Raw genomic sequence first — 14,001 nt, forward strand, 5'->3', positions numbered from 1 at the left:
TCTAACACATCAATCCGGTAAAATTACAGAAATGAAAAGATAACATGTTCGAACACTGTTACTAGATAGCTTAGTTTAGCAGAACACAGTTTGATGCCCCTGCGACAAAATGTCGGGGGCATATTGATTTACCCCTGTATGTCCGTCCGTCCGTTCGTCCGTCCGGATATAGATACATGGTTTCTCCACCTACAGTTTTTGAGCTACAGCTTTAATATTTTTTAGGTTGTTTGTACACATAATAGAGGTGTGCATGTCGACAGGAGTTTGATTTTTTTTCAAATATTCTCAAAACACCAGGTATTTGGACCTAATACTTTTTTTGTACTAGCTGCATAAAGAGATCATGGTTTGTCCGGCTATCTCCTCCTACAGTTTTTGAGCTACAGCTTTAATATTTTGTAGGTTATTTGTACACATAATAGAGGTGTGCATGTCCACAGGATTTTGATTTTTTTTTTTTCAAATATTCTCAAAATGCCAGGTATTTTGACTTATTCATTTTTTGTACTAAAAGTCAGAAAGGGGGAATGTTAGATATTCACAAAACCGGTAGTTGGACTTCATTTTTCATTTCACTTTCTATATAATTGAATAACATGGGTTTTACTACTACAGTTTGATGTCCCTAATGCAATAAATAACAATTTTTAGTATTGTCAAATATTTAATCAATACCGGGAATTTGAACTTTGTGACCACTGGAAAAAGAAAGTTGAACTTGGTGATTGCTTGAAACCTTTTGGCAGGACATTCAGTCCTGCAAGTATAGACATTCAGAACAAAAATAATAAATAGTACATAGTGTTAAATTTATATAATTTCTTATTGTTAGGCGGGGGCATCATTTGTGTCTTACAGACAGCGCAACAATTTCAAGTTGTACTTCAACATCACTGTTTGTCAAATATTGTTAAAACAGAGATAACAACGATGACGGTTCATAAGGTTAAAAAAAACAACGCAATTTTTGCGTACGGCCTCTTTGATACTGGCGTATTAATGGTTTGAGGTGAAGAATTGTATAATATCTTACAAATTTGTTTCGCTAGTAATTATACCCCCCGCAAACAAAGTTTTGGGGATATTTAGGAATCACCATGTTTGTCTGTCTGTCCGGTCTGATGTCTGTATGCCTGTATGTCTGTCTGTCTGTCTGTCAAATTAGTGTCCGGAGCTTTTGTACCATAGTACTTAAGTTAACAAAATTGGTATACAGTTGCAGTATGGGCTGGGGTGTCATATACCAAAGACAGGTACTCTGACCTTGACTTTTACCTTTGACCCCTATACTAGTAAAACCTTGTACAATTAATGTCCGGTGCATAACTTTTGTACCGTTACTATAAGTTAACCAAACTTGGTAAACAGTTGCATCATGGGCTGGAGGTGTGTCTTATACCAAAGTCGGGTCATTATGACCTTGACCTTTGACTCCCTATAATAGTAAAACCTTTTGCAATTCGTGTCTGGCTCATAACTTTTGTACCGTAAAAATTTGGATAACCAAACTTAGCATGCAGTTGCATTATGGGATGGGAATGTGTATCATACTGAAGTCAGATTACTCTGACCTTGACTTTGACCTTTGACCACTATTTCAGTAAAACCATAACCAATTCGTGTCCTGCTCATTACTTTTGTACCGTAAAACTAAGGTTAACCAAACTTGGAATGCAGATGCATCACGGGCTTGGGTGATTCACATACCAAAAACAGGTCACTCTAACCTCTGACCCCTATGATAGTTAAACCTTTTCTGATTTGTGTCCTGTGTGTAACTCTTGTACCATAAAAACTAGGTTGACCAAACTGGGTACGCTGATACATCATGGGGGAGTCATATATCAAAGTCTCGTCAATCTGACCATGAATTTGACCTTCGACACCTATGACAGTAAAACATTCGTAGTTTGGTGCAAAAAGTTTATACTGTAGCACTTAGATTGACACAACTTAGTATGCAGGAGCATCAAACTGACCTTGACCGTGACCTTTAATTTCTTAATTTACAGCATACAAACCTCAGACTTTGTTCCTAAGTCAGTATACCGGTAATTCTTTCATATTGACTTATCAATAATCATATGTCAATCTAACTCAGAGGCAACGATTATATTAAATGAATGACTGAAAACCAAAAATATCAAAATGTATGCCTTTTTGAAAAGACACAATGACTTTATTATGTACCAGTATGAAATAATAAGCAATTAACCTAACATATCACATTTTCAGGGACAATAACTGTCATCAGATCGCTTTGGATCTCAATAACCAAAGCATTTTGCATCAGTTCTTTGTTATCTACCTTTAAGTTTTATAGTTTTCAAGGAGATGGAGACACCAGCAAAGGGCAACATTTAGAATATGACCTTCACCTTTGACCTTGACTTCGTTTTCTTTTTGATGGACCAAGGACCTAAAATCAGGATCTCCTACGTCTCTATCAATTGCAGTTCATGAGAAACATTTATATATCACTTATGTTAAATGCAAAAGGGGAAATAACTCTCATATGGAGTCTCAGTGTCGCTTCGGTTAAGATTGACTGAAGCATCCTAAGGATTTACGAGCATTTTGGAAAAAAAAATAATTTGTCGATTTCTTTTACGGTTGCGAAGAAGATGTGCATACAAGATAAACTGTGTTCGGGCAGTTAATCTTTCAAAAACATTATTCGTTTCAGCAGGGTCAAATTTAAAAGCGCATACACTTTTAAATTGCGATAACATATACCAAATATCTAAGCGAGATGTTGCAAAACAAAAATTACACTCAAGAAACAAATTTGGCGGACGAAGAAAAAATATAATCAGAACAAATTCAAAAAGTCTTTCCATAGAAAAGTGAAAAGACCTTATTAATTGCGTCTTTTGTATCTAAGACCCAATACATCTATTGTAATGGTGCACTACCGTTTAAAACATAATCTATTAATCAGTTTAGTCATCAATAACCTAAAAAAGTTGAAAACAGATGAAGAGATATTATTTTAATTGGTTGGCATTTAAAAACATATTATATGATTGTTATTATTTAGTCTTTTTTGGCGATTAGCAATTGTCAGTTTGTTTAAGGTATGTTTGCCTTGTACTAGTAAAGTTTGTACGTTTCTGCATTCAAACACTACACTGTTCAATATCAGCAAGTTTTTTTAAATTCATTTTAACGACAAAGTTAAGAAAATATCCCACTCGATCCCTTTAAATAACAGCCCTTAGAGCAGCCAAATTTTATCTTAAGACCATCGTATGACATGTCTTAGTCCTACGATACCTTCGAAACCGGTGGTTATAAATCATATAAGTGAAAGCTTAGTTAAACTTAGTGAATCCTATTTCGATGTATTTTGAATGTTCTCTTGACTTTCTTAATTTGTAATACACATTTAATACACAGGTTAATATTGGTTTCTTTAAAAATATATCTATAAGGATAAAATTAATTTCTAACGATGGTTTGAAGATTTGGTCAGATAATAGTTTCAATGAAATACAGTATGATTAATTTTTTAATTCAAATTTATCAATTCAGTATTTCACGTTTACTGTTAACAATTTACTTAATCTACACCTTCAATTTAGTTTATAAGAATAAGGAGATGTGGTATGATTGCCAATTAGACAACTATCCACCAAAGTTCAAATGAAGTGAATGTAAGCAATTATAGGCAACCGTTCGGCCTTCAACAATGAGTAAAACCCATACCGTGTAGTCGGCTATAAAAGGCCCCGACATGAAAAATATGAAACCCTAATTTATATTAAAACAATTCACGAAAACAAATATGAGAGACGTGAACCAACGACAACCACAGACATACAGTCTCCTGTCTTGTGAGAGCAGGCACATAAAGAATGTGGCGGGGTTAAACAAGTGTGTGAGTTTCCCCCCCCCCCCCCCTTTTTTCTCTCTAACCCGGGACAGTGGTGTTACAGCAACACATAAGAACAAACTATAAAAATCAGTTTAACAGACTTCACTCGTCAGATCGATACAAAGCAGAAAAAACATCTAACAAAAACTTTGGTCTTTATATATCCCTGACGACAAAAATAGACATAAAGTACAGACCTGAGAGTACTCACAGTTACATGTACTAACAGCTAGTTAAAAGTCAATAACAACTAATAAAAAAAATCTTATATATAAGTTATTGAATAGCTAAGGAAAATATTAAATAAGAAGGTAAATCTATAAAGTTAGATAAATTCATACATTAAACAGTTTTAAAGAACCAAAGTATGATTAATCAATGATTAAAAAAAAAGAGAAAAAAAAAACATAATTCTTTTCAATTTTGTATTTTGAAAATCCCTTTATTGTATATTTTCAGTTAGATTATAATATAATATTAAATGAATATTAGTTTAAAGTCGTTATATTAAAGAAATAAAAACAAATAATTGTACGTAGTCAAGATTATAAGCCTAAAATTATCAAACTTGTTAATATCCGATGTCATGACTTTTTAGATTGCATAGACACAAAAGGCCATGCCGAAATATAACATTTTATTGTTGTTGTTCAGATTGTGTTTACCACCTTTTCGTTTGATTTGTGGGATTAATGCACCTGATATTGAAAAACTGAAAACCATTTTTTTTTATAATTTTCCATTCCAGACCTTTCGAGAAGATACGTTTACAATGGTATGTATTTTAATTTCAAACGGCGATAGATCAACTGTGTTCCAGTTTAAACATAATCATAAAAAAGGATAGGATACAAATTAGTCCAACTTACATCGTCTTCTCCTACAAATATTAAATTCATTATTATTTTTTATCAGCTATAGTTACATGTTGTAGAAGAGAGGATAAGGCGTCTGCGCAATGCTAGGCGGTGTTGTCGTAGAAGTATGTAGTGAAAAGTACAGGTTCAAGCCCCGGCCGGGGAGGAAGTAAAGAATCAAACCTACTTTAACATTGTTAGGTTGATTTTCTAGACACTTTATATATATATCCGTTGTTCGACCTGTTGGTCAAATGCGTTTTGTTTAAATATACTTTTTTCTCTTTTTTTTGGTCTTTTGGAAAATGTTTTTTGTGCTGTATTTAGACCCCTCTACCAAGAAATTTGTTTTGCATGCACACGTATAAAAATTGCGGTTTTTATCCAACGCAACCATAAGTTGGAACGTTGTTTTCAATTTAGACTTGTGTACATTTTTTCGTTTGGGCTTGTATTATATTTGCCTTCGGGTTTATATGATCCGTTCATCCTATTTCGACTCTTCAAAATTCAAGAGTCTATCCTAAATTGAGGTAAATTATATGGCCTTCCAAATACCGTTTCGATTCCTAACATCACTGAAGAGACATTAATTGTCGAAATCTGGATATGGTGTACACATTTTTGCACCTCATGTTTGCGGTATACCATCTTTTCCGCACGTTTATTGTTTTATGCTTGGTATTTAATTAAAAATAAAGATCCATTTTGTTACATCTTGTGATCCGTTTATTTGGCCATCGCCAATGACAGTCAGCAGGGTTTAAGAACATCCGTTGCTCGACCTGTTAGTCAAATGCGTTTTGTTTAAATATACCTTTTCACTTTTTTTAGACTTTTGGAAAATGTTGTTTGTGCTGTATTTAGACCCCTCTACCAAGAAATTTGTTTTGCATGCACACGTGTAAAATTTGCGGTTTTTACCCAACGCAATCATAGGTTTAAACATTGTTTTTAATTTAGACTTGTTTATATTTTTTCGTTTGGGCTTGTATTATATTTGTCTTCGGGTTTATATGATCCGTTCGTCCTATTTCGACTCTTCAAAATTCAGGAGTCTATCCTAAATTGAGGTAAATTATATGGTCTTCCAAATACCGTTTCGATTCTTTACATCACTGAAGAGACATTAATTGTCGAAATCCGGATATGGTGTACTAATTTTTGCACCTTTTGTTTGCCGTATACCATCTTTTCCGCAAGTTTATTGTTTTCTGTTTGGTATTAAATTATTAGTTAAGATCAATTTAGTTACATCTGGTGATCCGTTTATTTTGCAATCGCCAATGGCAGTCAGCAGGGTTTAAGAACATCCGTTGTTCGACCTGCTAGTCAAATGCGTTTTGTTAAAATATACTTTTTCACTTTTTTGGTCTTTTGGAAAATGTTGTTTGTGCTGTTTTTATACCCCTCAACCAAGAAATTTGTTTTGTATGCACACGTATAAAAATTACGGTTTTTTATCCAACGCAATCATAGGTTTGAACGTTGTTTTCAATTTAGACTTGTTTATATAGATATATATATAGATTGCCTAAGAATGTAATTTAAACACACTATTTAGTATGTCAATATTAGAATGTTTAAAATATTTACAAAACGATAAAAATAAACGCAACATTTCGCAAGACAAACTAGCTTTAGTAAACGTGCACCTATCCAGGTGAAATCGGATGTAGATGATAAGAAACTTTTGCAGCTCAATGTACATGTTGCACATGAATTTAGCTGCCTTGTAAATAATCCATAATTTGGATGAAGTTCAAGATCATTTACAAAATTGGTGGTTGAAGTTTGCAACGTCCATTGGCCAATATTACAGGATAAAAAGGACGATGCTGTGTATTAAATTATTCTTTATCTTTCCTGTATCTCTTCTCGTCTTTTTTGTTAAGACCATCCGGTTCTAAGGTGTGGAGCTGGTGGATCCAAAAGTTTTCTCTTCTCCTTCTCTGGTGTCCCACTCGGTGTTGACTTCTATGTTTGGAAAGTAACATTATCAAAAGGATGTTTCTTTGAGCGAAGATGTCTTGTGAGAGGACAGTGTTTGTTGGTTTTGTACCATGAACGATGGTTATTGAGCCGAATATTGTATTGGCAGCTTTACAACATAAGCAATTCCTTCGACCACATTGTTTGTAGCAACCGGGAGGTGGAGTAGGCTGCTTTGCTAATACAGATGTCACTAATTTGTCACGGATGTTTTTAGGTCTTCCGAAGGCCATGACTGGTGGTGAGGAAAATACTGTCTTTAGATTTGAGTCATTTTCTATAATTTTCCAATGCTTCTGAACAATGGATGACACATTTTTAAAATCAGGATGGTAAGTGAGTACAAGAGGTGTTCTGTTGACTCCTTTATTCTTATCCTTGTACTCTAGAAGTTCTTGGCGACTAGTTTTGTTTGCTCTTTCGAAAGCTGTATCAATGATGTTGTTATTGTATCCTCGAACAACAAGATGTTTACGTAGTTGTCCAAGTCTAGTATTTTGCTTATTTTCAGTAGAGCATATTCTCTTGATTCGCAATGCCTGGCTGAATGGGATACCACGGGAGCAGTGTTTAGGATGGCAACTTTTAGTAGAAAAGAATTGATGTTTGTCCGTTTTTTTGGTATGAAGGTCCGTTATAATGGTTCCGTTCTGGATGTAACTCGTAGTATCAAGGAAGTTTATTTTCTCCATAGATGTTTCGTATGTAAATTTAATTGAATGGTGGAAAGAGTTATAGTGTTCTAGAAATTCATTAAGATGGTCTTGTGAATCTGTCCATTTAAAATCAATATCGTCAATGAATCAAAACCATGATAATGGCTGGTATGGAGCACTAGCCAAGAGGCGTTTTTCAAGATGGCCCATAAATATGTTGGCACAGGACGGGGCCATTTTTGTGCCCATACTATTGCCGTCTATCTGGAGATAGTGTTTGTCATTGAAAGAAAAGTTGTTGTTCTCCAGCACTAGTTTCAGAAGTGTAACAAGGCACTCAGTTGGAAGATCTTTTTCACTACGAGTGTTTCATGCCTCTTCACAAGCTGCTTATATATATAAGACACGTATAAAAATTGCGTTTTTATCCAAAGCAATCATAGGTTTGAACGTTGTTTTCAATTTAGACTTGTATATATGATATATATATCTATAACAAGTCTAAAAGGGTACAACATCACCAAAAAATAATTAAATCATGAACAAATTTTAGATATTTCGGATAACTAATATCCTCCATCAGTAAGATGTAAAATGACTCTTATCTTGACATGTGGTAGTCAAACTGAAATGAAAATCTTGAATGCTATACAAATTATCAATAATCAATACGCTGGTAATTTTTTTTTAATATTGGTGTTTGGGAGGAGGAATAAATTTCTTAAAACTGTAAGAGTCCAAAACGGAAGCCTGAGTTACTGGAAACAAGTGATGGTAGGGAAAATGAGTGACACATTCTATGTTTTTTTTCATTTATGCCCTCTGGGGAAACTGTCCTAAGCTTTCTTATCCAAAACCTTTCCTGAGCAAGTCTGTCGGCCCTTGACCAACCCTCGTTGTGGTCTATGATAGTGATGGTAAGGTTTTTGAGATCAGCTTGGGCGTGCCCAGGTGATCTCAAATGACGACTTACGGGGAGGTCGGTCTTGCAGGTGAAGTCACTTCGATGACCATTCGTGCGTTTGTTGAATGGCTGTTCTGTCTCGCCAACATACTGCATGCCACATCGACACTGACGAAGGTATACAACATTCTGGGTTGTGCAAGTTACATTACAAAATATAGTGTACACAGACCCAGTGGAGTGGCAAGTAAATTTTGAGTATTCAGTATTTGTTGGCAAGTCAGACATCGTCTGTTACCACACGACTTGCACCATCCTGCAGTTGAACAGCTTTTATTAGAGGAGACATCAGCTCTCACAAATAAGTCTTTCAGACTTGCTGGTCTCCGAAAAGCTAAGACAGGAGGTTTGGGAAAGATCTTGGATAATTTAGGGTGCTTGGCAATAGTTTGCCAATTGGCATGGTTCAAACGTGAAAGGTTAGTAAAGGCGGGATTGTATGTTAGAACAAATGGAACTATTTTGCTGCGCCTCTTGTGTTTGTATTGTAATAGGTCATTGCGGCTGTTATTGTTAGCACGTGCAAATCCCTTCTCTATGTCCCATTTCTTATAACCTCGTTTGGTCAAAAATCCGCGAAGTTCCTGTAACCGTTTATTGACAGCCTCCTCAGAGGAAAAAGTATCCCCTATAGTCAAGCTCTCAGAGTAAAGCGGATTTGCTCCTCTGAGGTAACGTGTGCATGCAAAACAAATTTCTTGGTAGAGGGGTCTAAATACAGCACAAATAACATTTTCCAAAAGACCAAAAAAGTGAAAAAGTATATTTTAACAAAACGCATTTGACTAGCAGGTCGAACAACGGATGTTCTTAAACCCTGCTGACTGCCATTGGCGATTGCCAAATAAACGGATCACCAGATGTAACAAAATGGATCTTAACAAATAATTCAATACCAAACAGAAAACAATAATCTTGCGGAAAAGATGGTATACGGCAAACAAAAGGTGCAAAAATTAGTACACCATATCCGGATTTCGACAATTAATGTCTCTTCAGTGATGTTAGGAATCGAAACGGTATTTGGAAGACCATATAATTTACCTCAATTTAGGATAGACTCTTGAATTTTGAAGAGTTGAAATAGGACGAACGGATCATATAAACCCGAAGGCAAATAAAATACAAGCCCAAACGAAAAAATGTACACAAGTCTAAATTGAAAACAACGTTCAAACCTATGATTGGGTTGGGTTAAAACCGCAATTTTTACACGTGTGCATGCAAAACAAATTTCTTGGTAGAGGGGTCTAAATACAGCACAAACAACATTTTCCAAAAGACCAAAAAAGTGAAAAGGTATATTTCAACAAAACGTATTTGACTAACAGTTCGAACAACGGATGTTCTTAAACCCTGCTGACTGCCATTGGCGATTGCCAAATAAACTTGGGGAAAAGATGGTATACCGCAAACATGAGGTGCAAAAAATTGTACACCATATCCGGATTTAGACAATTAATGTCTCTTCAGTGGTGTTAGGAATCGAAACGGTATTTTGAAGGCAATATAATTTACCTCAATTTAGGTAGACTCTTGAATTTTGAAGAGTCGAAATAGATTGAACGGATCATATAAACCTGAATGCAAATATAATACAAGCCCAAACGAAAAATTATAAAAAAGTCTAAATTGAAAACAACGTTCAAACCTATGATTGCGTTGGATAAAAACCGCAATTTGTATACGTGTGCATGCAAAACAAAGCAGGTCGAACAACGGATGTTCTTAAACACTGCTGACTGCCATTGGCGATCGCCAAATAAACGGATCACCAGATGTAACAAAATGAATCTTAATTATTAATTTATTACCAAACAGAAAACAATAAACTTGCGGAAAAGATGATATACCGCAAATTGAGGTGCAAAAATTAGTACACTATATCCGGATTTTGACAATTAACGTTATTTCAGTGATGTTAGGAATCGAAACGGTATTTGGAAATCCATATAATTTACCTCAATTTAGGATAGACTCTTGAATTTTGAAGAGTCGAAATAGGATGAACGGATTATATGAACCCGAAGGCAAATATAATACAAGCCCAAACGAAAAAATATAAACAAGTCTAAATTGAAAACAACGTTCAAACCTATGATTGCGTTGGATAAAAACCGGAATTTTTCACCTGTGCATGCAAAACAAATTTCTTGGTAGAGGGGTCTAAATACAGCACAAACAACATTTTCCAAAAGACAAAAAAAGTGAAAAAATATATTTTAACAAAACGCATTTGACTAGCAGGTCGAACAGCGGATGTTCTTATACACTGCTGACTGCCATGGCGATTTCCAAATAAACGGATCACCAGATGTAACAAAATGGATCTTAATTAATGATTTAATACCAAACAGAAAACAATAAACGTGCGGAAAAGACGGTATACCGCAAACATGAGATGCAAAATTTAGAACACCATATCCGGATTTCGACAATTAATGTCTCTTCAGTGATATTAGGAATCGAAATAGTATTTGGAAGGCCATATAATATACCTCAATTTAGGATAGACTCTATAATTTTGAAGAGTCGAAATAGGATGAACGGATCATATAACCCGAAGGCAAATATAATACAAGCCCAAACGAAAAATTATACACAAGTCTAAATTGAAAACAATGTTCAAACCTATGATTGCGTTTGATAAAAACCGCAATTTGTATACGTGTGCATGCAAAACAAATTTCTTGGTAGAGGGGTCTAAATACAGCACAAACAACATTTTCCAAAAGACCAAAAAAGTGATAAAGTATTTTTTTATCAAAACGCATTTGACTAGCAGGTCGAACAACGGATATTCTTAAACACTGCTGACTGCCATGGCGATTGCCAAATAAACGGATCACCAGATGTAACAAAATGGATCTTTATTATTAATTTTATACCAAATAGAAAACAATAAACTTGCGGAAAAGATGGTATACCGCAAACATGAGGTGCAAAAATTAGTACACCATATCCGGATTTCGACAATTAATGTCTCTTCCGTGATGTTAAGAATCGAAATGGTATTTGGAAGGCCATATAATTTACCTCAATTTAGGATAGACTCTTGAATTTTGAAGAGTTGAAATAGGATGAACGGATCATATTACCCGAAGGCAAATATAATACAAGCCCAAACGAAAAATTATACACAAGTCTAAATTGAAAACAATGTTCAAACCTATGATTGCGTTTGATAAAAACCGCAATTTATATACGTGTGCATGCAAAACAAATTTCTTGGTAGAGGAGTCTAAATACAGCACAAACAACATTTTCCAAAAGACCAAAAAAGTGATAAAGTATTTTTTTATCAAAACGCATTTGACTAGCAGGTCGAACAACGGATATTCTTAAACACTGCTGACTGCCATGGCGATTGCCAAATAAACGGATCACCAGATGTAACAAAATGGATCTTTATTATTAATTTTATACCAAACAGAAAACAATAAACTTGCGGAAAAGATGGTATACCGCAAACATGAGGTGCAAAAATTAGTACACCATATCCGGATTTCGACAATTAATGTCTCTTCCGTGATGTTAAGAATCGAAATGGTATTTGGAAGGCCATATAATTTACCTCAATTTAGGATAGACTCTTGAATTTTGAAGAGTTGAACTAGGATGAACGGATCATATAAACCCGAAGGCAAATATAATACAAGCCCAAACAAAAAATATAATATATATACATTTGGATTATACACATGATTAAGTAAGGAACCTTTTGGTCTTTTTAATATATTCAAAATCATTTCTAAAAATCTAATTCTTTTTGCTCATCGTCGGATTCATACTACCAGATGCTATTATCTTTAGGAACAAGGTCATCTTGATATTGTCTCCCGAATTAAAGGTAAATACTTTCCAGATTATTGAATCATTCTGTATTGCGGTTGAGGAGGGGAGATGATGGGGGCAAAAATAGCATCGTGCTTTTTATCAGACAGTTCAGCAAAATACTGTGTTTAATACCGTGATATTAACAGTTGCCACGAACCGCGATTCATAAAAAATCAGAAACCTATAAAAACCGTTACATATTTATCAAAAATGAAATCTTAATAGAATGCTTTGAAATTTACAGGAAGAGTGGTGTATGGTATACAGTTAGTCATTGTTGCAGCTATTTCTCAACTCATAACCTTCATATCAGCAATGGTTGTCCTTACAAAATATGAGGAACAAAATGAAAGCTATGCAATCATAATTATGTTATTAATGATGCCAGTGTGTTCATTCCTTGCTGATGGAACATATCTTTTATGTAAGGCGTGTTGTGGTCAAAGTGAGTAAACATTATGTTTTTGTTCATATAAGAGCAGATAAAAGTTCAGCTTGTCAAGATTAAAACATCAATAAATAAAAAAAGTTGCAGTCGGACAAAACAGGTGTCAACATACTGAAAATGTTCAGCTGCATCCAGTTAATGTCTGTCAAACTTTGGTTAAAAATGTACATAATGGGAGAGTCCTTCAGTTAATTTCACACACAAAAAAAGATTGGTTTACATACTCGACTTACATTTACCAATGCCTTCTGGGTTTTTGAAAACACAGATTCATTCATGTTCATCAATTTTGTTATTGCCATTCCACAAGCTAGTTAGTTGAATATATACTGTGAAACGCGACAATTGAGCTGCGGAGGTTGTACTGGTCCCATTAAATCTTTTAAATTCGGATCAAATACACAATATATTTGTGCAATGCATCTCTGAATTTTACCTTTATTCCTGTATATGTGTCGATCGTATGTTCGTTGCGTCTTAAACACTAGGGTACCTTAGTCAAATTTTGAATACAGATTCTGCTAGCAACGCTGGTAATCGTATTCAAAGAAGGCCAGACGTTCGAGCCAGTTGCTTCGCGCATTGCTGAAATATGTGACTCTAATCTTAATCTTCGGAAGTCGCTATTTTCTCGTAGCAAGTTCCCATCGAATTTTTGTAGGAACTTTGAATGGCCATTTAACAATGTTTCCAACAGTATTAAGTTTACTTTACTGTCATTATTATTATGGATAAAAGTCTTAAATAGAAAAAAAAAAAAGTTTACTTTATCAGATAGTGGAGGTATTTTGAAACACTTTTCTAACTGCCCCCTCCCCCTTTTTTTCAAATTGTCAAGCGGATCACGTACGAGACGTTCCGAAGTCTTTCCGAATGTAATTATTTCAGAATACTCCTGGGAAAACGTTTGAGTTTTGGACGACGACTGGTGATATGATTTATTTCTGACTGCTTCATGGATAAACGAGCGAACCAATCGTCAAATATTTTTTTATACTAAGGTTAAAGACCATATAGTTTTCATAAAAAGTGGGGGAAGGGGGAAGGGGCGGGGTAGGGGAAGGATAAAAATTAATATTCTGTCCTGATAATAACAGGAATTACGTATTAATAATTTTGCCTAAGACAGGTGGAAAATAAAGAAGCTGTCCTATAAAAATACAGGATAATGCTGGAAATAACTGTATACATGAACGATATGGTCTAAGGGGTATGAACAGAAGTTATTCAATATTTCAATGGAGATATACGTGTTATGCAGTTAATGCACAGTTCACATGTCAAATTTAAAGTAATAAACGATAAACTGGTATTAATTCTAGGACTTATCATACTTCGATCTACAAAAAATGTACACTACAGAAATT

General features: G+C 34.7%; 2 long non-coding RNA genes across 2 annotated transcripts in view; both read left to right on the top strand.

The window, feature by feature from the left end:
- The window catches only part of LOC127736577 (uncharacterized), a 56,332-nt gene extending 43,707 nt beyond the window's left edge, over positions 1–12,625 (top strand). The window contains exons 3-4 of the long non-coding RNA XR_007999053.1: positions 4,629–4,655; positions 12,431–12,625. This is a non-coding gene — a long non-coding RNA (uncharacterized LOC127736577). The remainder of the gene's footprint in view (positions 1–4,628; positions 4,656–12,430) is intronic.
- The window catches only part of LOC127736576 (uncharacterized), a 417,821-nt gene that overhangs the window by 355,151 nt on the left and 48,669 nt on the right, over positions 1–14,001 (top strand). The gene's annotated exons all lie outside the window — the stretch shown is intronic.

The sequence above is a fragment of the Mytilus californianus genome, unplaced genomic scaffold (genome assembly GCF_021869535.1).
Source record: "Mytilus californianus isolate M0D057914Y unplaced genomic scaffold, xbMytCali1.0.p SCAF_33, whole genome shotgun sequence".
NCBI classification, from domain to species: Eukaryota; Metazoa; Mollusca; class Bivalvia; order Mytilida; family Mytilidae; genus Mytilus; species Mytilus californianus.